We start from the raw sequence: 23,439 nt of genomic DNA, 5'->3' as shown, positions 1-23,439 counted from the left end.
ATAACTGATGATGGGCGAAGTAAAGAGGATATAAAATGCAGACTCGTACTGGCAAGTAAATTATTTCTGAAGAAGAGAAATTTTTTAATATCGAATATAGATTTAAATGTTAGGAAGTGTTTTCTGATAGCAGTTGTATCGAATGTAGCCATGTATGGAAGTGAAACATGGTGATAAACAGTTTAGACAAGAAGAGAATAGAAGCTTTCGAAATGTGGTGCTACAGAAGAATGCTGATGGGTAGAGCACTTACCTAATCAGGAGATAATGAACGGAATTGAGGAGAAAAAAAATTTAAGGCACAACTTGACTAGAAGGAGGGATCGGTTGATGGGAGACATTCTGAGACATCAAGGAATCACCAATTTAGTACTGGAGGGAAGTGCTGTTCAAATGTTCAAAAGTTTGTGAAATCTTATAGGACTTAACTGCTAAGGTCATCAGTCTCTAAGCTTACACACTACGTAACCTAAATTATCTTAAGGACAAACACACACACCCATGCCCAAGGGAGGACTCGAACCTCCGCCGGGACCAGCCGCACTGTCCCTGACTGCAGCACCCGAGACCACTCGGGTAATGCCGCGCGGCGGGAAGTGTAGGGGGTACAAGTGGTAGAGGGAGGCCAAGAGATGAATACAGTAAGCAGACTAGGAAGGATGTAAGCTACAGTAGTTATTCGAAAATGAAGAGGCTTGAGTGGATTACACTAGCGCGGAGAGCTGCATCAAACTAGTTTTCGGACTGAAGACCACAACAACAACAAAACGAGCCTAACCGAAACAACAGGCACGCCAGCTCCGGAAAAGTCACAATGACCTTTTTCTTTGACTGGAAGGACGCAATGCGCAGTGACTTGTTGCAACACGACGCCACAATTAATGCACAGCGGTATGTGGACACTTCGCAAAAACGCAAGTGCAACATCACGTCCAAACGCACAGGAATGTTGACGGACGGCATCACCATGTTGAGGGATAATGCTCGCGAAAATACTGCCGAGACCGTTTCGAGTACGCTGCAGAAGCTACACATCCTGCATACAGTCCCGATTTCCTCCCTTGCGATTTCCGTATTTTTTGGAGCTCTGAAGGAAGGCGTTCGTAGTCGTCGAGTTTCTTCGGGCGAAGAGATGCACGCATTAGTACAATCGCGATTGCGTAGGAAACCGGCCAATATTTTTTCCCTGAAGGCACTGGCCGTCTCATAATGAGGTAAACGTGTAAACAGTTATGGCGATTACTTCTGAAATAATAAACAGTTTCCTTACCTTTTTCCATCTGTCTCGTTTTCAGTTGACTACCCCTTATACGTTTGTGTGCCTGCTGCGGTGGCCGAGCGGTTCTAGGCGATACAGTCCGGAACCGCGCTGCTGCTACCGTCGCAGGTTCGAATCCTGCCTCGGGCATGGATGTGTGTGATGTCCTTAGGTTAGTTAGGTTGAAGTAGTTCTAAGTTCTAGGGGACTAATGACCACAGCTGTTGAGTCCTATAGTGCTCAGAGCCATTTGAACCATTTGAAACCATACGTTTGTGCGTGCCACAAATATTTTATAAATTTCGTGACACGTTTCTGTCGCTGGCGACCTCCCCGTTTGGTAGTTTCTTCAGCCCAGCCCCGTCGTCTTACTGGGCCATCCGATTTCAGAACGGGGACGAACATTAATCACGACCTGGAGCACTTCCTTGCCCGACGTTAGCCATAATAAGCTTACATCTATTTATTTTATCTATTTATTTTTGTATTTCTCAAGTAAAGACGTGCTGCCTGTTATTATATGGCAGGTCGTACATTGTGTGATTTTACATGTTCTATCATACAAATGCAGTTTTATTTCTAATACATTTTTTGTTGAAAATTTTACAAAAGCAAAAATTAAAGAAAATATAAATACCAAATTTTATATATTTATATAAATAATTTTGCTTAAACTTGTTGCTAACTTAGATAATGATAATAAGATAGGTAATAGGTTGTGGATGTATTTTAATGTAACATTGAAAGTGCATTTAATGGAAGAAGCAAGAGGTGAGTTACCTACAATGTGACAGGTCTTCCCTTTATACCTTCTGCGTGTCTGGTTACGTCAGTTAAAAGTGTTTTGTCCTGACTGGTAATAGTTAATTCAATTTATTTATTAGTTACGTTATGCTTACATCTACACAAATGGCTCCAGGAGTGAACGGGGTGTGGGATATGCCTTCTTCCGCCCCTCTAGCGACACGTGCCAAATGTTAGCAATGCCGCCTCAATCGTCCGTCTATCTACACGGCGGAGTTACTCGCTATCAGGGATGCAATTTACTATGGCACATACACTTCCCAGTTAGTATCGATACTCAAGCACTGGCAAAGCGTGTTGCAGAAAATACAGCATCCGGGTTTCGGTAAACAGACTAACAGGTATGTCTTGAATCTCTTAGACGCCACAATAGACACGCGGACGTTGGGCATGGACGTCCTCTTACTGTGGATAAAACAGCACCAAGGTATTCACCATAATGAAACCGTTGATCGCCTCGCTAGGAGGAGCATTACGGAAGAACAGCTCCGCCCTACGCCGATCCCGTATACAGATTTCAACTCGACGGCCAAGAGAGCTGCTTATTCCTACTGGAACCGTGAATGGCGCGTATATCTAGCACTAGAAGGGCGGCCACACAACCGAACGTCTCCTCTCGGCCGTGGTTCCCCTCGGTGGTGCTTAGTAGATGTCACGTGACCTCCCTCATCCGCATGAGGCTGGGGCGCGGGCATTACCCCGCCCACCTACACCGGCTGAAAATCATTTCTTCTGAACACCGGCGGCGGCGGATCTGCACCACGTCACATTGCTGTGTACCATGTACTCGGCCGCACACGCGGTCCTGTACAAAAAATTGGTTGCGAGGTGCTTCTCCCTCCTTACAAGTGTAAGTGCTTTGCTTCACCGGGTTGATATACAAGGTGTTCCGGTAAGAGCGTGCAAAAATTTAACACGATATAGAGGAGGCTCCACTGAACAATTTGAGGTAAGGACCTGAGGTCGGAGAAGCCAGCTTAAGGAGATAATAGGAATAAAATAACATTGCTGTGTATTTCTTTATTTACATTGCGTACAGTCAACTGCAGAAATATCATAACTGACACAATGGACGTACCATTTTTACTGCACCTTACAAAATGTGCTGAAACTGACGGCTATTAACCTCAGTGCAAGCACGACATCGGCGAACAAGATTCTGACGCACCCTGAGGAATGTCCCTGGTGTATTTCCAATAGCATCACGGGCAACTACAACTCTGGCATTTAACTCCATCTCTGTATCCACTGTGGTATCATACACAAATCACGTTTGATATACCCAAACGAAACAATCAAGGGAAAAGAGGTATCTTGAAATTACTGCAGCCAGTAGCCTTTTATTTTGTTCTTCAATTTATTTATTATTCCATTACCGATTTCAAACCGCCTAGCGATCCGTCATCAGATGGTACATACGAGGATGAGTCAAATGAAAAGCTTAAACATTTTTTAAATATTATTTATTGTGCAGAAGTGGTACAGAGCTGTATCAATTTTCAACATAATCTCCCCCACGCTCAAGGCAAGTCCTGCTGTGCTTACTAAGTGCTAAATTCCTTTAGAAAAAAATTCTTTTGGTAGTCCGCGCAACCACTCATGCACCGTGTGGTGTACCTCTTCATCAGAACGGAACTTCATTCCTCCCATTGAGTGGTCCAAATATATGGAAATCACTTGGGGCAAGGTCTGGTCAGTATGGTGGATGAGGAAGACACTCTAAATGCGGGTCTGTGATTGTTGCAACGGTTGTACGGGCAGTGTGGGGCCTTGCATTGTCATGTTGCAAAAGGACACCTGCTGACAGCAATCCACGTCACTTTGATTTGATTGCAGGCCGCAGATGAGTTTTTAGGAGATCTGTGAACAATGGTCCCTCTAGGCATGTAATGGTCCAAAATGACGCCTTTTTCATCCCAAAAGAGAGTCAGCATAACCTTCCCTGCTGATGGTTCTCTTCGAAACTTCTTTGGTTTTGGTAATGAGGAATGGCGCCATTCCTTGCTCGCTCTCTTCGTTTCCGGTTGGTGGAAGTGAACCCAGGTTTCGTCCCCAGTAACTATTCTTGCAGGGAAGCCTCACCTTCTCGTTCAAAGCGCCGAGTAAGTTCTTCACAAGCATCGACACGTCATTCTCTCATTTCAGGAGTCAGCTGCCACGTCACCCATCATGCACAATGTGGTGTGCTGACCCATGACTAATCCGTAAACATGCTGCAATGTCATTCAGTGTCACTCGGCGGTTTTCCTTCACTATGGCTTCAACTGCTCCTATGTTTTGTCAAGTCACAACTCGTTGTGCCAACTTCCTACTCAATTCGTAGCGTTGCTGCTGTGACAAACATGCATCACCGTACTGAATCTTCATTCGTCGATAAATTTCAATAGGTTTCACACCTAGGCAAAAACCGAATAACAGAACGCTGTTCTTCCCTGGTGCAAGTCGCAAGTGGGGCGGCCATCTTTATACTTATACTGCGACGGTATGTGTGCATCTGCACTATGCTGCCACCTACAGGCCATTCTGCACGCTGTTTGTAGCACGCTTACCAATTTACAGGATAACGGCGAGAAATTTCGATTTGTTATTACAAATTTAAGGTTTTCATTTGACTCACCCTCGTATATTAACTGTGTGCAGTAGTGTGGGAGCCATGTAGCTGTGGCAAGGTGTATAAACGAAATATGTAAGCACTGAGTGTGGCGAGAATTATTCACATTATGAGATGGAACCAACGGATTCTAATCACTGTAAGTAAAGCAACAAAATCTATCTCATAATGTGAATAATTCTTGTGCTTACTGATTTCGTTTATACATCTTGCCACAGCTACATGGCTCCCACACTGCTGCAGCCAGTTAATGTATACAGGCCTACCATCTGATGATAAATCGCTAGGCGGTTCGAAACCAGAAATGAAATGACAAAAAAGTTGAAGAATAAAACAAAAGGCGACTGGCTGCAGTAATTTCAAGGAACCTTTTTCATCACAGTCACAGTGATCCTCATCCATAATGGATAAAAGTTTCCATAGTCAAGGGTGACCTCGCAGGCCATGGCATAGGGCCGCCCCTTCCAATGCAGCGACCAGGGAATACTGTACCGGAACCGCTCCATCGTACTGTACTCTACGTCTCTGAATAGCGCTGAGTAATGAATGGCTCTGTCGTTGATTCTTAGCGTGTTCTGTCATGGAACAAATACGATACAACAGAGCCACCTTATGGACAAGTAAACAAAAAAAATGGTTAAAATGGCTCTGAGCACTGTGGAACTTAACTGCTGAGGTCATCAGTCCCCTAGAACTTAGAACCACTTCAACCTAACTAACCTAAGGACATAACACACATCCATGCCCGAGGCAGGATTCGAACCTGCGACCGTAGCGGTCTCGCGGTTCCGGACTGAAGCGCCTAGAACCGCTCGGCCACCCCGGCCGGCAAGTAAACAAAACCTGCGTCATGGCTGCCTGGTAAGCAGGCTCGTCCTTCTTTAGTCCTTGCAGGAAATAAAGAATGTACACGGAAACAAACAGCACAGGACGTGTAAACTTGTACGTATGTTAGTTGTAAATAAGCTGTAAAACAGTAATGCTAGACAAATCGGTAGACAAGTTTACTTCCATACCTCCTTGAGCAGGCTTGTCCGACCCCAGGTTCCTTACCTCAAATTGTTCAGAGGGTCATTATCTACGTCCTGTTACATTCCTGCACGCTCTTACGGAAACACCCTGCATGTACAAATAAGTATTATTTGCTCGCTAACTATTTGTTGATCTTATTCTTCAACTGAACGAGCCTGGTTCGGAAACGGGAACGTCTATTTGCGTTTTTACTTCGCTTTATTAACTTATCTTTGTAAACGATGCCATTGTCTAACTTTCAATTAGAAGTTGGTGTGGGTGTCATTCTCCTCTCGAACTGGCTCGGTATGAACTGAACCCTGGGTCGTAATTTTGAATTCTTTCATTTATATAACGAACTTATCCATGCAGCCTACTACACACTACTGTCATCGTTATACTGTGAAAATTGCACAAATGTTATCCTGGCACCGTTGTAACTACTCTTTGATGTCTGGTGTTCGTCTTATAGTGTCTTTATTTTACATTACGAATTTACGTTTGGACATTGTTGTACTGTGGAAATTGCAATTATGTTAATATGGCACTTTTGTAACTGCTGTAGGCTGTATGGTCTTTGCTTCCCAAAGCCAAATATGAATAAATACGTAATGAATACCTGGTGAATGTTATCGATCGTGACAAATCATAAGAGCAGACGCAAGAAAAGAGGCCAAAGGGTTTCGGCAGACACGGGGCGGCTGTAGCTGGGCGTAGCGTGTTTACAACACGTCCCATCTGATCTCATCACCAAGTCTGACGTGTTCCGTCACTCTCTCTCTCTCCCTCTCTCTCTCTCTCTCTCTCTCTCTCTCTCTCTCTCTCCCTCTCTCTCTCACACACACACACACACACACACACACACACACACACTATAGGACGATGTTTACCACCGAGAACAGCTGACAACGACTCATTCATTTTGAACGTCTTATCCCCGACAAAGAGACCTTTACGGGACAAAAGAGAAAAGAAAAGGAGGCGAAACATAAAGACCCACGAAGCATCAGTGTCCACATCTGCGAGTCTTTACGATGAGGAACGCCACGCCTCAGTGAGTGACGATGGACAAAGCGGAGACAAAGCTGGCGAAACAAAGCCGTAATCATCGTATGGTAGGGATACCAAACTGTCCCCCAACCTTGTCCACAAATACGGTAAAGAACTTCCCAAACGGAATCCGCATCATGCTCACCCTACCCCCCCCCCCCCCACACACACGCACATACTCACACACACACGCGCACACACACACACACACACACACACACACACACACACACACACACACACACACATGTACGCACGTGCGCGCACACACACGGACAATTAGTGATCCCAGCAGTGGACCGGCGAGGGTTGAAAATTTGTGCCGGACAGAGACTCGAACCAGGATGTTCCGCTTGTCTAGAATAGTTGCTTTAACCGCCTCGGCCATCCAAACACGCTTTCCGTCAGACCAAAATTCCCGACTTCCTGCTCGCGGCACGAACCCCGCCCATTAACCGACAACTCGTAGATTTCTGATTTCCGTTGGGGTTCGGACGTTGGTCGTCCATCCACTCAGAAACTTCCTCATCAAACAGCCAACTCGCCCCGTGGAATTATAGATATGAGTGGCGTCTGTTCTCTGGGATATGTCGGAGACAGACAGACACCATTGATATCTACAGTAGTCACGAATGTCGTCATACCATGTTAAAGGGGAGGGGGGAGTCCTGCCGCCGCCTTAACGCAATCTGGCTGTCGAAAAATAATCACACGTCATAGCCGCTCTGATGGCTCCGACACGCCATTCCGTAAGTTCAGTGAAGCTGTGGAGTGCTGTTCACGGGAAATATTTTGTAAATAATTATGTGCTTACTTCCCTCCACGTCATCGCTTAATTTCTTTCGAGGAAACTAATATGAGCTTTCTTTCCTCCTCCTCCCCCCCCCCCCCCGGCCCCCTATGTCTCGCTTACCATCAAAACTGGAACTTCACATTAATGCAAGGCGTGTTACCTACGAAACAAAATTACACAGCACGATTTAGGGAACGAATATATCGCAAATACGCACGGCTGAAGAAAGGTACCTTGAGCTATTGAAGCAGCATTCGCGAATGCGGGCAGGGCTGTTTTAAATAGTGCGTGCGATCGCTTCAGGACAAGATTGGAGCCGGTCATTGGGGCTAAAGGGGGTTTATGGACTAATGTCACTCTTCAAAGATACCTTTACATGTATGTAAAAGGATTTTCATTTATATTTTGTTTTAATAAATTTGCTTTAAAAAAAAAAAAAAAAAAAAAAAAAAAAAAAAAAAAAAAAAAAAACAAGCTTCGTTTGTCCAGATTTAAGCGAAGCACCCTGTACAAGTTGGTGCATGTTGTGTTAATAAACTGTAGAACGGTGACACATTTATGTTGCTATTCCTGGTTATAACAGGTATAATGGTTGGGTAGGGATGTAAAGTTAAGTTCAAGGTAACAAGAGATGGAGGGTAGCATGAAACCAGTTGGCATAGAGACAGCTTACAAAGAAATCGTCTGATGCTGACCAGGCTGTAACTACGGCAAATATTGTTACCTTCCTTGAAATAAAAGTAGAATTCCGCTTCGCATTCAGTCAGATGCTAGGCCAATTGTGAGCATGTCACCAAACAACGATCTCTGAAGCTAAAATACCAGCACGCTGCTGCGTCCTTGATGTTAGCCCTTCGTGTTTTTCTGACATTTCACCATGTTTTGCTTCTTTTTTTTCTAGGACATCCAGCGATTGAGCAGAGTGTAAGAAGATGTGCATCGGTTGCCACCAGAGCTCCATCCACCAGGAGGAGGGAAACCGTCGGCCCCTTAACTGGTGAGTACATTCAGTCTCTCTGCCTTCACTGGCGCGCAAAAACAGGTGAACGATAACTGAGCGTGGCTCTCTTTATCACTACTGTCGCTACCCGTACAAGTAAAATGCGCGAACCAAAAAAAAATCGAAGATTTTACTTCTGGCAACTTTATTTTGTTCAACTGTTCCACATCCAAATCTTGGAGAGCCTTTACGCTGAGACTGCTGAACCTGCGCTGTCCAATGGGCGAGCTGTCCTTATTACGCTAGTCGTCTGCCTGCCGAGACTGCTCATCCGACCCGTGCGCTTTTTTTCGACACCATCTTGGATTTAGGGTATGCTGGACACCCTTCGTCTCTATTACCACCTGGAATCCGCTTTCGTCACCTGCTACATTCCCTGTCCTTCAAATTTCCTAAAACTTTCTTGCTAAATGTGGGTACGGCGCCACCTTGGCTTCGCCCCCAGACCTGCCTTCTCCGTGACCTTTGTCAGCTTCCGAAGGATGGTGCCCCTTCTCTCGTTTATCGTCGGGCATTTGCTACTCTACGCCCACAAACGGGGGATGCCATATTTATTTACACTGACGGCTGCAAGACCACCTTTGGTGTTTGGAGTGCCTCTATTATTGGCGACACTTCTATTGCAGTTCGGCTTCCCGACCAGCGTTCGGTTTTTACTGCGGAGCATTACGCTGTTCTCCAGGCTGTCCAATACATCCGTCGTCATCTGCGGATACAGTATGCTCGGATTCGCTCAGCTCTCTTCTCAACCTCCAAGCTCTTTATCCCGACCACGCTCTGGTCCAACGGATTCAGGACTGTCTCCACTTGCTTCACTTGGGAGGTGACTCTATGGCATTCCTCTGGGTCCCAGGGCATGTTTGTATCCGTGGAAACGAGGCAGCCGATATACCGGCGAAGGCTGCAGCCTCTCTTCCTCGGCCACCTGTTCCCGCGGTTCCCTATGCCGATCTACAGAGCGTTTTATGTCGCCCTGTTGCTCTTTCAAGGCACAGACGTTGGTCTGCACTTCAGGATAATAAATTACGGGGCATGAAACCTCTTCCCTGTGCTTGGACCTCTTCCTGCCGCCTCGTCGTCGGGAGGAGGTAATTTTAACTATGCTCCGGATAGGCCACTGTCTTTTTAGCCATCGACATCTTATAAGTGGCGATCCTCCGCCGCTTTGTCCCCACTGCTCTCAGCTGTGGACGGTAAGACACCTTTTACTTGAGTGCCCCTATTTTACTCCGCTACGCGCCCGTTTACAGCTGTCGCCTGATATATCTTCCATTTTAGCAGATGACGCGCGCTCAGCCGATCACGTCCTTGAGTTTACAAGTGTTAGTGAGATGACATCGGTCATTTGAAGCTCTTTTCGGGGGAAACTACCCACCTTTAATAGCACTTTTCTAAGATTTCCTTCCGTTATTAGTTTCCTTCGTTCTTGAGCTTAGCTCCCATTGCTGCTGATTTAAATTCCTGTTTTCACCCTTCACTAAGCCACAGAATTCGCGCTTGTGATCGCAGCTCACCTTTTAGCTTCATCTTAATATGTGATCAAACATTTTCGATCGGATTTTCATCCGGAGACATTGCAGGCCAATCATCGTGGACGCCCCATTGTCTTGTTTGCACGATGTACAGATGGGGCTGCAATGTTCCGGATCATCCACTTGAAGCACCCAGTTTGCCTCGTTCTAACCAAATGGCTTCTTAACGAACAACACAAGGCCTTTTTTGATAAATACTGCACTTTTTTCAGCGTTTAAATTGGCTGCAAGTAGATGCAAATAGCGAAAAGTGCAACCGACAACACAAATCATTCAACTCTAACACTGTTTATCTGTACACTGTGCAAAAGCGCGTTGAGTACAGATTCCAGAGCACTACCAGAGCTGTCGCTGTTGACTTTACGTTTAAAATTATGGCGTGCACCTTCTTGTGGAACTGACTGTACCTCTTACTCCGGTGTACAGGTAATAAACCAGGGGGACGGGCAGTATTTACTGTTGGACGCAGAAACAAGGTCCCTACATGTGACCTGTACGTGCTCGCTTTGTTGGCGAGGTCCTCTTATACCAATCAAGTGGTTGCGAGAACAGCGCATTCAGTATTCTCGCACTTCCGCTTCTGGTGGGCGTACGTCTCGCGTCGGCCATGACGCGGCGGCGTGTCTGGAAAACCCATCTGGGTGGCCGCAGCGACGGCCCCGACCGTCCTGCTGTGTTCTGCACGGCAGCGGGGAATACAAACACACACGGGACTGCGACGATGTCAGCAAAACACTTTACCACAGAACAAGAATCTACTGCTAAGCCCAGCGCCTCTGTAACACAACTGATGTGAGTGTTACAGGGAAGTACTGCGCTGGTGCACAGCTTCGTAGCGTTTCCCCCGGCAACATATACGCATAACAGAGACTTAATAATCAATAATTTACTCTCCTTCACTATTTACGACAGTCTGGCACCGCTGGGGAAACTTTCAGATTCCGCGACTCTAGAAATCAACTCGTTTGAGGCGAAGCTCGAGTCATTATTGGAGCGCGTCTTCCGTGGCTTACTGGGACCATCCGACCGCCGTGTCATCCTCAGCTGAGGACGCGGACAGGAGGCGCGTGTGGTCAGCACACCGCTCTCCCGGTCGTTATGATGGTTTTCTTTGACCGTAGCCGCCCGCATCTCGTGGTCGTGCGGTAGCGTTCTCGCTTCCCACGCCCGGGTTCCCGGGTTCGATTCCCGGCGGGGTCAGGGATGTTCCCTGCCTCGTGATGGCTGGATGTTGTGTGTGATGTCCTTAGGTTAGTTAGGTTTAAGTAGTTCTAAGTTCTAGGGGACTGATGACCATAGATGTTAAGTCCCATAGTGCTCAGAGCCATTTGAACCATTTTTTGACCGTAGCCGCTACTATTCGGTCGAGTGGCCCCTCAATTGACATCATGAGGCTGAGTGCTCCTCTGATCTGCAAAGGAGGTTCCTCGAAGGTTGTTCGACAGAGAGCGAAAAAAGTGAACATCCGAAGGCACAAGATCAGGCGAACACCTCTATAGTGATTTTTGCCAGTGTAGCAGGTTGCGGGCGGTCGTAATCGTGGAGTACCATCACTTGACTCAGTCTTGTTGGTCGTCGTTCTCGGACTGCGTTTGCAAGACGTCTCAGTTGCCAGCAGTGATGGTCACACCTCTGGGAAGCAAAAATGGCTCTGAGCACTATGGGACTCAACTGCTGAGGTCATTAGTCCCCTAGAACTTAGAACTAGTTAAACCTAACTAACCTAAGGACATCACAAACATCCATGCCCGAGGCAGGATTCGAACCTGCGACCGTAGCGGTCTTGCGGTTCCAGACTGTAGCGCCTGTAACCGCACGGCCACTTCGGCCGGCCTCTGGGAAGCAATTCGTAGCACAGCACACCGTCGCTGTTCCACCAGATGCATAACACTAACTTTTCAGGTCTTTGTACGGGGACTTCGTGCTTTGTTTGCGCTCAACCATTCCTTTCTCTTCCTTGTGTTAGCATGGGGACAACACTTCTCTTTACCAGTAACGACACAGCAAAGCAATGTTCGGTGTTGTTCACGAGCTAATTGAGGACGAGCAAGCAGAGATGCACTTGTAGCCGCCCACTGATTTTTGTGATTTTGGCTCAGAGTATGCGGTACACATACACCGCATTTTTGGACCCTCCCCATTGCGTCCAAGTGTAGCGCGATGGTCGAATGATCACAGATCATCACGTTTGCCAGTTTCGTGGTGAATAATCTGGATTGATGTGTTTAAACGATCTTCATCAAATCGCGAAGGTCTTCCTGAACGTGGAGAGCCTCTAATGTCAAAACGATCCTCTTTAAAACGAGGAAACCATTTTCTTGCCGTGCCCTATCCATTGGCATTACTACTACACAGGGCGTAAATGTTTCTGGCCGCCTCCACTGCTGCCACCCCTCTACTGACCTCAAACACAGGGATATTTCGGAAATGTTCCTATTTCTCCCATTTTCTACGATCCAAAGCTCCACTCACTATCTCCAAATGACAAAATGACAATATGTAAACTCAAATTGCAACAGTGAACTAAAAACATAAAGGACAATTGATGAATAAACCCACAGTAGCCGGAATAGCAACATGCAAGAGGGAAACGTTACGAACTTATGCACCAATGTAATACAACTGCACTCCACTGTTCTTGATACACATAAGCGACTTCTAAAACAAGACGAGCAGCAGGCCCACTGTCAGACTGGCCACTGACGGTGCCGTTGTGTACTCCCAAGTATCGTCGTCGGACGATCGTAAAAAACTGCGGAAAGGGATGGACAAAATTGCCACTTCCCGTAATGAACGCCAGCTCTCTTTACACGCAGATACACGTAACATTACAAAGAGAAATAATAGAGTAGCAACATCCGATTAGACGATTAGTGTGAACACCTTGAGCACGCTACGTTGTGTAAGTACCGTATCTGGAGGCAGCATTGAGACACGTCTGCCTGCGAGACTGGGAGGTGATCGGGACCGAATCCACGCGGCAGACTGACGACGGGGTCTGCTGCGCCGGCCAGACCGAGTGTGGTTTTTAGGCGGTTTCCCACACTCATTTAGGCAAATACTGGGCTGGTCGCCACACTCTGCCTCATGATATAGGATCACAAGCAATAAAAAGGCGAACACATACACACACAGAACACACTTTACACAATTTTCAGGCGGTCCGCACACACGACTTCTGTCCCCGTTTACCATGACGACACTGGCGGCAGAAAGAGTATCCAGCCTCAAAAGTAGGACAAAGTAAATTTGCCCATACCAGGCAGTATTAACGCTAACGAAACGACACTCTGAGACAGTTAAACGGCACACTACAAAGGATTTATAGGAATGGGACGGGAATCACTAGATGTGACCTACATTTACAGAGAAAGAAATGATTAAAATTTCAAAAAAATTGGTTGATTTGCTGAAGAGAAAGAGCTTCGCAAATCGAGCAAGTCAGTATCGCGCCGATCCACCTCTGCCCCTTATGCAAGCATTTTCTCGGCTCGGCTTTGATTGGTAAGAGTTCTTGCATGTCCTCCTGAGAGGTGTCCTGCCACATTGTGTCGGAATGGCGCGTTGCGTCGTCAAAATCCCGAGACGGTTGGAGGGCGCAGCCCATAATGCTACAAAACGTTCTCAGCTGGGGAGAGAACAGGCGACCTTGGTGGCCAAGGTAGGTTTTGGCGAGCACGAAAACAGGCGGTAGAAACACTCGCCGTGCGCGGGCTGGCGTTATCTTGCTGAAATGTTAGTCCAGTATGGGTTGCCATGAAGGGTAACAAAACCGGCCGTAGTCGTCCATGTACCACGCTGCTGTAGGGGTGCCGACGAGCCTGACAGCGAGAGGGGTGCTGCTGGGACAAGAAACCGCACCCGGGACCATCACTGCTGTTTGTCAGGCCGTACGGAGGGCGAAGCTCAGGGTGGCGTCACACCGCTGTGGCAGCGGCTAGAGACACGTATTTGGCCACCGGGGCTCACTTCGAAAGAAGGACTCCTCACTGAAGATAATTCTACTCCACTCAATGATACTTTCATCCTACCAGTTCACGATTTTGGTGATCTGACACGCCATTTGGACAGTATTTAGCACGCTATCCCTAAGGAGGATTTTCAACAACTCTATCAATCAATGCCGTCGGAAGACTACTCGCATTAGGCCCAGAGGTGGGACAACGCGTCACTGGCTTACTCAATTTATGAAACACTTTCTCTTGAATAAACCATCCATTTCTTCTGAAACTTGTGTGTCTGTACATGTACATCACATCCACTGAGTTCCGACCCATTCCAATAACTCCTTCACCGTGTCTCTTTATTTTTCTAGTAGTAGTGTATACGTAGATGTAACGTACTGCACACAAACAAGCGAAGAGATCATTTGAAGGGGTTATTTCAATAGTGGAACAATTCCATTACATCCACTTTTCTGGCTGTAATGTTTCTGCAATTAATGATCCAAACTAACAGAACGAAAGGTTTATCTGTAGCAAGAAGCCATATGCTTGGATATTTCTCAACTGCAGATTTTTCAGCGATCATTTAACTTTAGGACTCTGTATCTCACAATGAACAAAAATGCACTTGTACCACTATTGAATTAATCCCTTCATTTGTTCTTCGATTGGTCACTGGGACAACGACGACAGTAAAATGTGTAGAGGTAATCCTACAGCGCGGCCTAAAGTGCAAATTAGAGCAGATGCCACACTGAGACCGAACGACAGAATCTAAAGGAAATGAAATTGTCCCACGAAAGAAGCGGCTTACAAAACAACGTCTTTCGCCGGTTCCTGAGTATTCTCATCCGTCTGGGACTGCTACGAAGCGGAATTAAGAGAACACATACATAATATCCAACGAAGAGCAGAGCGTTCCATCACGCGGTCATGTAGTCGGCGCAAAAGCGGGCAGAGATTCTCAACCAACTCGAGTGGCAGACGCTACACGAGAGGTGTCGTGGATCACGGAGAGGATTACTGTGGAAATGTTGGCAACATACTTTACAAGAAGGGTCGGGCAGTATATTACTTCCTCCCAAATAGGTCTCGCGCAATGATCACACGACGAGAGAATCGGAGAAAGTGGATATCTTACGGAGCTTTGCCGACAATCGTTCTTCCCAGACGACAGTGGCTTGTGCAGTACAGAGGTATTTACTAATATTGGTTCCATGTACCCTCAGCCATGCATTACGAAGTGGCTTTTCGAGAGTGTACACTAACGTAAAGAAAATCGTTACACCAAAAAACAAAATATTTTAGAGTAATGAAATTTGGAAAATACATTTGTGTATGTAATATCTTCAATAGATTAAGATTGCAAGATCACAGGTTAATGCAAGCGCAAGATAACGTACTGCAAATGTGAAATCCCATGCCGAACAGGCCACGAAAGCCCGACGGAACTGACCGGCCGCCGTGTCGTCTTCTGCCACAGGCGTCACTGGATGCGGATATGGAGGGGCATGTGGCCAGCACACCGCTCTCCGGGCCGTATGTCAGTTTTCGAGACCGGAGCCGCTACTTCTCAATCAAGTAGCTCCTCAACTGGCCTCCAAAGGGCTGAGTGCACTCCGCTTGCCAACAGCGCTCGGCAGACCGAATGGTCACCCACCCGAAAGCTAACCCGGCCCGACACCGCTTAACTTCGGCGATCTGACGCGAACCGGTGTTACCACTGCGGCAAGGCCGATGGCAGATGTGAAACGCCGGTACCTCAGTGACACAGGTGCAGCTGCAAGGGTGTTGAATGTGAGCATGCAAACGCGCATGCACTGTGTTGTACAGGTGCGGGATGAAGTTCAGTGCCTTTTGCACTTGGCAGGTCGATACACACGCAGGTAGTGGTGGTTTCGGGTGGCGCTGTTGTCCCACACGTACTCGATTGCAGACACATCTGGTGCTCGAGCAGGCCAAGGCAAGGATGTTGGGTTACAATAGCGGTAAGTGGGCGAGCGTTCATGAATGGCAGGACAAGAGGTCGAATCACCAGACCGACGAACATCTGTGCAGTCAGGATGCGTGGGGTAACCACGAGAGAGTTCGTGCTGCCATACGAAATCGCATCCCAGATGATAAGTCCAGGTGTAGGGCCAGTGCGTCTAGCACGCAGACAGTTAGTTCGAGGCCCTCAGATGGCCTCCATCTAACCGACACATGGCTATCACTGGCGCGAAGGCAGAACCAGCTTTCGTCAGAAATCAGGAGACCACACATTGCCTCCAGTGAGTTCTCGCTTGGCGCCACTGAAGTCGGAAATGGCGGTGGTTTGGTGTCGGTGGAAGGCACGCTACAGGGTGTCTGGCTCGGAGATGTCCTTGAAAAAAACTATTAGTAACACTTGGTTGTGTGACTGTGGTGCCAACTGCTGCTAAGACTGCTGCTGCATATGCGGCACGATGCGCCAGAGCTGCACGCCGAACACGATGGATGGTCTTCCCTCTCGGTAGTTCCACGCGCCCGTCCGGGGCCCGGTCTTATTGCAACCGTACAGTCTGGTGACCACCGCTGCCAGCGGCGATGTACAGTGGCTACATTCCTGCCAAGTCTTTCTGCAGTATCCCAGAAGGAACATCCAGTTTCTGTTAGCCCTATTACACGACCTCGTTCACACCCACTGAGGTGGTATCAATGGCCTCTTTGTCGCCTTAAAGGCATTCTTGACTAACGTCAACTGACCACGTCCACTCTCAAAAATAACTGACTCTCACGACCGCTGCAGCGTGTATTTAAAGCAAACCTGATTCGCATCCTCATAGCTGAGCTACAAGCCCCACTCTTACGAGACTGGCGCCATATTTGAATAGATATCGTCGAAACTCGTTCTAACAACCCTACCACAACAGAGGTCAAAAATTAATTATGATTGTAGTGCTGCTCACGCTGCTAAATATTGCGTTTTCGGGCAACAGCAAAGTTATATTATGTGGCAGGTGTCATTACAGCACAGTAAATAAAGTCATTTCATGAAATAATGGATAAACTAGGCACTCATCTTTTCGTGTTTCCCACGCTGGTCTCGTTGTGAACTCACGGCTCAATCGTCGAAAATCTAGGTAATGATGATTCCAAACTCGGATGCAAAGAGGCCTAGGTGTTATTCTGCGATATTCAAAAGTTTTATAGATGTGTTTCATATACCATTCTTGAAGATTAAACTTTTGCACAATGGTGACGTAAAAAAGTAATCAGCACTCCGAATTCAAGTTACACTTCTTTTTTATTACTTTTGTTGCAATATCACGTAACTCGTTTTAAAACATCACCCCACAATATAAAATATACTTGAAAATATCTTCCTCACTGTTAAAGTTCACATTTCATAAACTGACTACAATTTGCTTTTTAACATGACGACCAAAGCTTGGCTCTCTCATAACCGCTTACGCGCCCAAAAATCAAAGTACGTCAAGGATCATAGTGACAAAAGAAAGAATACACATAAGAATAATAACATTGCAATATATGCATATCGATGTATGGAAGTACCTCTACATTAATGAAATCAAATCTCAATGTTGTCACAGAAATATGTTAACTATTTTACAAAAAAATGGTTCAAATGGCTCTGAGCACTACGGGACTCAACTGCTGAGGTCATAAGTCCCCTAGAACTTAGAACTACTTAAACCTAACTAACTTAAGGACAACACACACATCCATGCCCGAGGCAGGATTCGAACCTGCGACCGTAGCGGTCGCGCGGTTCCAGACTGTAGCGCCGGAACCGCTCGGCCACCAGCGGCCGGCAACTATTTTACAGAAGCACAGTAGAATATTGCTGGTATCGAGAGGTTGAGGTTGAGGTGAGGTGCCGTAATGGTTACATGATTCAAGTACCATTACAACGTTTAACAATTTTTACTTACGTCGCACAACTCCTACTTGGTACTGAGTCTTTTTCCCGTCGGTGTATGTAGTCGTGTGTGTTACGAGTGCGGTGTTCGCTTGCTCCCCCTTTTTGGGATGAGGCTCTCCCAGCGAGGCCCCCGGCAGAAACGTTTGTCCGGCCGGCAGCAGAGTGACGGATGGCGCTTTTACGGGGACGGACAAACCTGAGGGCGGCCCGCAGCTGGGCTCTGCCCCCCTGACACGGTGGCGGGGGGTCGCCTCGCCTCGTCTCGCCTCCTCCTGCGGCGTGGTTTTTGTGGCGCCAGTTCCATCTGGCAGCGGCACACCGCATCCCATCCCATCCAATCCCTAGGACCCAGGCCGCGCCAGTCGCGCCTCGGCTATTAAACGGCCAGAGCGCGTCTCCATACTCGACCCGACAAGTGGTGTTTCACTCGGGCGCAAAGGGGCGTTCACTGACAAGAGACCCTGCCTACTCTCTTGTGAAAGCAGGAGTCTCGTAAAATTACACGAACACTGTATTGTCTTGTACCTCAAGGAAGCGAGGGAGAGGACGTTGTTACAGGTGGCCAGTATCCTCTTTCTAAAACACATATGCAAACATTTATTAACACGGTTGTTTATTTACAAAAACGTGAAATTAATGGTTCAAATGGCTCTGAGCACTATGGGACTTAACTGCTGAGGTCATCAGTCCCCTAGAACTTAGAACTACTTAAACCTAACTAACCTAAGGACATCACACACATCCATGCCCGAGGCAGGATTCGAACCTGCGACCGTTGCGGTCGCGCGGCTCCGGACTGAGCGCCTAGAACCGCTAGACCACCGCGGCCGGCCACGTGAAATTATTTACTTAACTTGAATAGAGTCTACGTGTTGTGGTACAAGCTCATCAGTAATGGTCCTCTTCCAGGAAAGTGTCAGTAACCCTGCTATTACAAACTTTAGTATCAATGCTCGTACCGCTACAGCCACTAATCTGGTCGCTGTGTACTTTCATAGCCTGAGTGAGTCAGTGCAGCCGTCTGGTCGGCGGTGGCGGCTTAAATGTTTGGTGCGGAGAGGGCGTTGGCGGCGTGTTGCTGCTCGGTGTGTCTCTGGCCTGTCTCGTGATAAGCGTGCTTCGTCCAGCGCCTACTATCGATCTTTGACATCCAGTGTGCTGGCGACACAAAAACTCCGCCAGTGGTTGTTTCGTGCCATAAAACTGTCGGCAATCATCATACAGCTTTGAATCCCATTCGTGTGTTTAAAAGGTGAGGGTACCACAGGGCTCTGTTCTAGTCCCTTACCTTCTTAGGGTCCTGTGCCTTAATTTGCAAAAATAGCGCCCTTAAAGGATCGCTTTCACGTCCACTTGTCCATCTGCCAGTCTGACTGTTAGGGACCCTTTCTCTCTTGAGCAGGTTGGCGTATCTATTTCAAATATATGTCACATATTAACGTCTATTACACTTTGGTGGCGTAAAACATTTCAGCTTCTAAGTCAATTCAGTCAAACTTTCCCTCATTTATGTCACATATTTTGAAACTCGCAAACCCACTCATCAAGATCTATAGTGTACTTCCTGTTGACATGGAATCACGAAATTCGGCAAGAAACAAAGTTTCATAATAGAGATAAAGGAAAAAATTCGAAAATTGTTAATTTGTAATTATATAACACGGGCAAAAATTAGTCATTTCTTATCCATCTCGCTGTTTGTCTGTCCATCTGTTGAGATTCGTTGCCCTTGTCAACAGGTTGGCGATCGAATTCAGATTTGTGTCACCTACTGAAGTCTACGGTCCCTCGGTGGTGTGAAAAATTTAAGTTCCTAAGTCGATTCAGTGAAATTATTCAGCCATTTACGTCACATATTTTGATATTCGTAAACTCACTGATCAAAACCTGTAGGCTACTTGTCTTGACGCAGTATGATGAATTTTGGTAAGTAGTTAGGTTTCACAGCACAAGTATGGAAAATTGCAATTATATCACAAGAAATGTCTTTCTGCCATTAGTACATACATTAAATTCACCATCCTCAAAAACATAACAGCCGAACGTTACTGCAAATGGTTCAAATGGCTCTGAGCACTATGGGACTCAACTGCTGTGGTCATAAGTCCCCTAGAACTTACAACTACTTAAACCTAACTAACCTAAGGACAGTACACAACACCCAGCCATCACGAGGCAGAGAAAATCCCTGACCCCGCCGGGAATCGAACCCGGGAACCCGGGCGTGGGAAGCGAGAACGCTACCGCGAACGTTACTGCATGTAACCATAAAATGATAAGTTGTAGTCACGTTTTGGAAGCTAAACAAATATATTTTATTAAATATTCAACGTCAGCATATATAAGCTGAAGTCCTCTGACTGCTTTTTTTTTTTTATGTCTGAGCTGGTCTGAGGAACTGCTATAGAGATTCTGACTGATAGAGTCTTGGAATTCCGGGACCGACATATTGCCAGTGCCTGTGTCGAAAGCAGGCAAAAGTCGCGGAGATTCTCGATTCCCAAGATGTATTAACTCTATAAATATAAAATTAAATGCGAGATCTCAGCTTTATTGAAGGAGGATCCTCTGGCTACAACCATGAGTTTGTTCTTCCAGGGTGAAGGGGTCTGAGCACGTTTTAGTGGTCAGGTGACAAATCGTCAAAACGTAGCGTTCCCCGGATTTCGGATCTGTACAGACGGTCACATTTCTCGGCCAGCCAGGTCACCAGACCTTACCCCCTCGAGATTTTTGCTTGTATTGTTGAAAGGAGAAATCTGCAAAGTAAACACAAGAAACGATGTGATCGTTCACGTTGCCAGTGGAGGGGGGGTGGGGGTCACCAAGACAACCTGAGAAGAGCTGCACGTAGTGTTGTCAAGATAATTCGAAAGTGTGTGGAAATTGAATGTGGAATGTACGAAAATTGTGTACTTAGGCCTAATCACGTTTGTCTTTGCTTAACACCTTCTGTGAGTATTTATTGTGGTTACATTCTAACAACTGTATCTGTGTAAGGAATAAAAATTTAGCGCATGTTGTATTGAATGTTTTACTCGACGAATTAATCTGTCCTGCGACGTCCTACAGTATTTACTCTTCCTTCTGAAGCACCTTATACGGTACTGGCAATGAAAGGAAAGGATTTCGGAACAAGAGAAATTTGTTAACATCGAATATAGTGTCGGGATCCCTTTTCTGAAACTATTGGTCTGAAGTATAGTCGTGTGTGGAAGTGAAACATAGACGATAAACAGTTTACATAAGAACATAAAAGAAGCTTATTAAACGTGGTGCTACAAAAGAAAGCTGAAGACCTAGTATTTTGCACCATTTGTTGGAATCCGGCGACATTTCTTGCTGGCTCTGGCGTAAGAGTAAGTTCCCGCTTCATCAAGCCCCATACGTATTCAGTTGGCAAACCTGGTGACCTTGCTGGCCAGTGCAGTCGCTGTACACCACGTAGGACTCTGAGTCGCAGCGGCCTTACGTGGACGTGCATTGTCAGGCTGGAAAGCGCTTCACCTTCCTGCCGATGATGAAATGACAGTAACAAGTGGATAACGAGCTGTGCAATGTAGCGGGCGATGGTCACTTTCCCCTGCAGAAACACCAAATGTGACCGCGATTTGTCACCGATGGCGTCCCACAGCACGAAGTGAGGTCTGTCTGGTCTCTGTTTAGCTGCGTTTGTTCCTCCGCTTCACAGTCGCATCACCACCAGTAGACCTGGAGAGCTCTGGAGCCACTGAAACGCCGCTGATGCATTTGCTGGTCAGGTGACGTCCACAGGCCACGTTCCAAGTGACTGACCTCTCGTGACCGACCCCTTCTGCTGTCAATCCCTCCCTCCTGCTTTTGTGTTGGCGGGCGCTGGGCTGTCCGCATACTTTCGATCACAAAGCGTAGAACTGTACATCCCGACAACTACTCGTGCGGCCAGTACAAAACAGTCTCGACTCGCACTCCGTAATGGATTTTAATGTCGAAGTAAACAACAATGAAATTGTGACCAGTACCGCCATACTGTTTGTGGTGGGGGTCAACACTTCCAGCTGCGATGGGAATTACCACCTGGTAAGTCGTGAAATTCCACTATGCACAGTTCTTGACGTCAACGTTCGCATCGGGAACTTCCCACGTTCATTAGGTGTTCAGACTACTCCGGATGTAACCAGTGGGCTTCTGAGAAAAATATACCGGTGTGAAACTCGGAAACACTCAGATATCGTTCCCTGTATCGACATGACGGAGGCAGTTCGCGAGCTGTCACGTCCTGTTTGTTTTCGTAAACGGAAGGAGAGATCCTGTCATTGTTGGCTGGAAGACTATTGACCTTTGACTGGCGAAACGAAATGTACGCCTAGTGTCGATGATCCTCTACCCCAACCACCGGTCATTAGAGGTTTGTTACCACAGATTTCGATGGCAGCGTTAGCTGATAAGCGTTAATTGTATAAGGTGAAACGAAGATTTAGTAAAGATAACGGCTACTACGTGCAATACAGGATGCGGCACTTAAATCCGGACAAACGAATTTGTTTTTTAAAAGCAAACTTATTAAAACAGCATACAAATGAAAATCCATTTACACATAAGTAGTGGTATGTTTGAAGAGTGACATTAATTTATAAAACTCCCTTCAGCCCTCATGACCGCCTCCAGTCTTGTCCCGAAGCGATCTAAAAACAGCGCTGTCCGTATTCGGCAATGCTGCTTCAATAGCGGTGCGTAGAGCTGCGACATATGGGTGCCTCGTCTTATCGGTAACTCTTTCGACTACGCTCCAAACATAGTAGTCGAGGGGGCTCAAATCAGGACTATTCTGGGGCCATAACTTCTTTGACCAGAACATGTCAGCGTTATCCGAGAGCTAGTTTTGGATCAAATGGCTCGTATGAGCCGGTGCATCGTCCTGTTGAAAGAAATATTGTCTCCCCGAGGGCACGGTTACTATCCACGCTTTCACGACATTCGTCTAAACATACAGACAAGCTTGTTTTGTGACAGTTTGTCCCTTTTCAAAGAAATGTGGCGGTATGGTGTCACCCTCACTGGACACAACACGTAGGACGTGAACGCCAGACTTCTCCGAAGCATTATACTTGGCCACAGTATCGTAAACAGTCCATCTCGGGTACCCGAAGAATCTGTTTCAGTGGACGAACGCCCAGCGCGAAGAATTTCGATAATTGCGGCTCTTGGGTTGTTCTCCGCACTTGTTCGTTACATCTAGCCCATTTTGAGGTCCTGACTGTTTACCAGATGCCTATGGCTTTCAAGAACACCAATCGCGACCTCCGGCGGAACCACGGTACGGCGGGAAGTTCATACTGAAATTTGTCCGGATTTTAGCGCCGCACCCTGGAGATATGAACTGAAGTTATGTTGATACAACTATCTTTGCAATTATGTGGTAGAGGGTAAAGAGAGGTCCAATGTGGAATCCCGAGGAGAGTCTCCAGTTACAGTACCCTAGTCAGAATTCATACGTTCTAACGTATTTCTTTCTGTGGGCCTTTCTTCTTATTTACATACGTAATGCAATGA

The 23,439-nt window shown here is 46.7% G+C and overlaps 1 protein-coding gene across 1 annotated transcript in view; it reads left to right on the top strand.

Moving 5' to 3' along the window:
• LOC126210350 (G-protein coupled receptor moody) overlaps positions 1-23,439 on the top strand; it is a 491,669-nt gene that overhangs the window by 133,068 nt on the left and 335,162 nt on the right. Inside the window, exon 2 of the mRNA XM_049939564.1 lies at positions 8,429-8,524. The gene's annotated coding sequence lies outside the window, so the exon portion shown is untranslated. The remainder of the gene's footprint in view (positions 1-8,428; positions 8,525-23,439) is intronic.

Source organism: Schistocerca nitens, chromosome 10, assembly GCF_023898315.1.
Source record: "Schistocerca nitens isolate TAMUIC-IGC-003100 chromosome 10, iqSchNite1.1, whole genome shotgun sequence".
Taxonomy (NCBI): Eukaryota; Metazoa; Arthropoda; class Insecta; order Orthoptera; family Acrididae; genus Schistocerca; species Schistocerca nitens.
The sequence above is the reverse complement of the archived record's forward strand: the minus strand, read 5'-3'. Positions and strand labels throughout refer to the sequence as shown.